Here is a 3,247-nt window from a genome sequence, read left to right as displayed (position 1 = left end):
ACACACACACACCTTGGGACCAGCAGTTAGCATAATGGCTATGTCACTGGACTCCCATGTAGTCAACTGCAGTTCGAGTCCTGGACCTGGTGGCTTAAACTCACATCGGGCATACATGCCCAAGATCCCAAGAGGAAAATGGAGAAAGGATTGCAGCGTGGCCATCCCCCCCGGGGGTGATTTCTCACTTTCTCTCTGTCTCTCTCTGTCTTCCTGGTGAGTGCACGCACCTATAGCAAAAACCTCTCAAAAAAAATTTTTTAAATATATATATACCTTTATAATCAATTAAAATTGGAACAGAATAGTAAAAATTGCATTAATGAGAAAATTGTTTTTAATTTATTTCCAGAAAATTAAAATGAAAAACTTATTTTAGACACACCTATAAGCAAAGCCACCTCTGTGAAAATCGTCTAAATTACAGTTATCAAGAAAGACCTGGTTGCTAGCCTTCTGTGGTCAACAGAAGAAAGTGAGTGGAAATCCTAGTCCCTCACCACGACAGCTCACACGGACTGTGCTCAACAGGAGCAGCGCAGTGCCAACTGAAGTGACAAGGGGCTGCTGGGTCACTTGCCATTCACTGATTGCCTGCTGTAAGCCAGACGCTTAGGACGGCAGGTGCCGGGGTACCAAGAGACAGACAGAGGCACTGACTCAGGATATTTGCTGAGCCCTAGTCCCTGAGGGTCTCTGAAGAGCTCACTGCACAGGCAGACTGGCCTGCAGGACAGACGAACACGGAAATTAAAACTCCTTGTGGTGACAGCCATTAGAGTAAGGAGCTCTCTTTTTCTTTTTTCCTTTTTTTTTGAGAGATTTTTGCTATGGAGCACATGCACTTGCTGGAGAGACAGAGAGTTACAGAGAGACAGAAAGTGAGAAATCACCCCACCCCCCTGGCGGGGGATGACCATACCACAGTCCCTTCTCAATTCTCCCCTCAGGATTCTAGGCACACATGTACATGTCTGGCATGATTTTCAAGTCACCGGGTCCAGGACTTGAACTGTGGTTGGCCATGTGGGAGTCCAGCACCTTATCAACTATGCCACCTGCTGGCCCCAGAGGTCTCTTCCATAATATACGAAACAAAGCAACTGTCTCTGCACAGAGGTGCTGTTCTTTGGGAGGCTGTTTGTTCACCCACCTCCTCACTCAGCTACCAGTGGCTGTGTACTCAGCACCAAGGCCTGGACCAGCACACACAAAGTGGACACCCAGGGGTGGTCTGGGAGACCGTTACACGAGGCCCACAGTGCAGCGCCCGCCCCGCAGGCAAGATGATCAGTCACGACGTTGTATCTCTGTAAGCAAGGACAGGGTGGAGGTAATGGCAGAGCTTTGGTGTGCCCTGCCCAGGACAGGCAAGTGGGAGAGTCGCTGTGAGGCTGTCATAGGCTGCTGTAATGTGAGAGCAGGCGCCATTCGAAATGGTGGCTTCAGCATCTTCCTGCCCACCAGGCGAGCTGAGGAACTGCCATGCAGCTCTAGGAGGGCCAGGGCATGTCTGTCCTGCACGTGATCCAGCTGGCTAGGCCGGGGGAGGAGCGTGGTGTCGAGACACTGTCAGAGGTGCTATCTCAGACTCTCTCGCATGCTCATGGGATAATTTGTGTGTGGGTGTTTGTTATAGGGTGTGTGCGCTCACCAGAGAGAAAGAGACAGAGATAAGGAAAGTGAAAAATCATTCTCCGGGGGGATAGCCATGCTGCAATCCCTTCTCCTCCATTCTCCTCCTGGGATTTTGGACATGCACACACACCTGCCTGGCATGGTTTTCAAGACTCTGGGTCCAGGACTCCAATCATGGTCATCCATGTGGGAGTCCAGTGCCTTACCCACTATGCCACCTGCTGGTCCTGGTCCCACTTTTTTTTTTTTAAAGAAAGTGCCATTATCATCCCCATCAGAGCCACTTCCTGGGTGTGTGAGCTTTACAAAGCCCCGCAAGTCCCACACTTAGAAGGTCTATGTTTGGTTTAATGCTCTGTTTTATTTTGAAATTCTTTTTCTTTTTTAATCTTTATTTTTCTAGATTTTGTCAGAGGGTACATGTGATCACCAGAGAAAGACAGAGAGAGAAAGGGGGAAAGGAAGAGCGCACCCTCCATGGGCCATGGTCATGCCACAATTTCTTCTCCTCCACTTCTCCCTACTTCCAGGATTTGGGGTACACATGCACACATGCCCAGCATGTTTCTCAAGCCACGTCTGCGACTCAGACCACGCAGTCAGTTATCAGATCCAGCTGCGTTAACCACCAGGCCACAGGCTGGTCACATCTTAAACTTCTTAATAACTTTCTTTTTCTTTTCTTTTTCTCTTTTTAAATTGTCAGAGGCTATGTGCTTTCACCAGAGGGGGATGGAAAAACACGGAGACAGAGCGGGGCAGAAAGCACCGCCAGTGGGGTGTGGTCACACTGCAATCTTCTCCATTTCTCTATCCTGTGGGGACTTTGGACACATATGCACATGTGCCCGGGGTGTTTTTTCAAGTCCTGGCCAGGACTGGAACTACAGGTCCATGCAAGACCCAGCTCCCTTAACCACTAGGTTACAGGCCGGCTCCTTAATAATTTTCAAATGAGGGCTCTGTATTTTGATTTTTGTACATTTCAGAAATGATGTAGCTAGCCTTGATCTCCACTTTACAGAAAACTAAGGGCTTACTCAGCTAAGTATCACAGCACAGGGCCTGCAATGTGCTCCCAGAGCCTGCTTGCCGTCCCTCTGCCACCCTGGACCTCACAGTGAAGGACACGCCATGGCACAAAGTATCACAGCACAGGGCCTGCAATGTGCTCTCAGAGCCTGCTTGCCATCCCTCTGCCACCCTGGACCTCACAGTGGAGGACACGCCATGGCACGGTCCTGTCTCTCCCCCTCCCCTCTTGGGTACTAAGTTTCCTGAAGGTAGGAGCCAGGTCTTATCTGCCAGTATGCAAACCCTCAGGGCTGACCCAGTCCCGGCACACAGTGGGTACCTGCTGAATGAATACCGCCAGCAATCCATCTGAGTAAGACTAAAGAGCAGTATGGCCATGAGGAAGGATTTCACAAACCAGAACACTGACCCTGAGGCGCTAAAGCCTTTGATCCAGAGTAAACCTTCAGTATACCTAAGAGGAAGAAATTGGACACCATATTCTAAAAGTAAGCCAAATTTCTTTTTCTTTCTGTTCTTTTCTTTTTGTTGTCAGAGGGCATATTTGTCTAGGGACAGAGACAGAGATGGAAAG

This window comes from Tupaia chinensis, unplaced genomic scaffold (assembly GCF_000334495.1).
Source record: "Tupaia chinensis unplaced genomic scaffold, TupChi_1.0 Scaffold000294_3, whole genome shotgun sequence".
NCBI classification, from domain to species: Eukaryota; Metazoa; Chordata; class Mammalia; order Scandentia; family Tupaiidae; genus Tupaia; species Tupaia belangeri.
Note: the sequence above shows the minus strand (reverse complement) of the source record.